This window comes from Pinus tabuliformis, chromosome J (assembly GCF_031772625.1).
Source record: "Pinus tabuliformis cultivar Carrire ecotype Pingquan chromosome J, CPIR1, whole genome shotgun sequence".
Classification (NCBI taxonomy): Eukaryota; Viridiplantae; Streptophyta; class Pinopsida; order Pinales; family Pinaceae; genus Pinus; species Pinus tabuliformis.
This window is the reverse complement of record NC_142295.1, coordinates 920,165,958-920,166,731: the sequence shown is the minus strand read 5'-3', so window position 1 is coordinate 920,166,731 and position 774 is coordinate 920,165,958.

Genomic DNA, 774 nt, shown 5'->3' with positions numbered 1-774 from the left:
TGCTTTGCTACTCCTTTTCCATCACATATTTTCTTCTTTGTTGCCTCTTCACTACCTTTTTTCCATTAGTGACAACAATGCCATCAATATCCCCCTTTTGCATTGATGGAAATCATTGTGATCCTTTCTCTGCTTACCCCCCTCTTTGACATCAATGGCAAGGGGGTTAAATATGTCGTGTAGTCCTCCAATCACCATGGGATGTCACCAATACATTAATGCTCTACAACCGGCAATATTGGCACACTCATTGAATGAATGCCACTGCAAATGCAAAATTAGGGTTGCTGATCTAGATTTAACACTGCTCCAAAATGAATGTTGGTCCATATGATATATGAATGTTTCTCCAAATACGCTTCGAAATTTATTAACATTACAAAAGCGTTTGCAGAACATTGTTGTGAGAACACTGTAAAATAATGCAAGGACTCATAGGATGAACACATTGCAAATAATATTGTTGGGAGAACACTTTGTAAGGCATTGCAATTGTATGCATATAAACAATAAGTGCCAAATAATACTCTCCAAATAAGAATAAACACACATGCACCACATTGCACATTGTTGTGAGAGAATATAAACACATAGACCATTAAGTATAGACGCATCTGAAGGTAGGCTTGTATGAACACATGAACACATATAAGATATGAATATATTTGATAAAGTATGGGCTCTACCATCACATCACCAACACTCCATGCTCACAAAATCAATATTAGAAATAATAGGATATCCCATTATGCGGTCAATTGCAATAGCATTCAT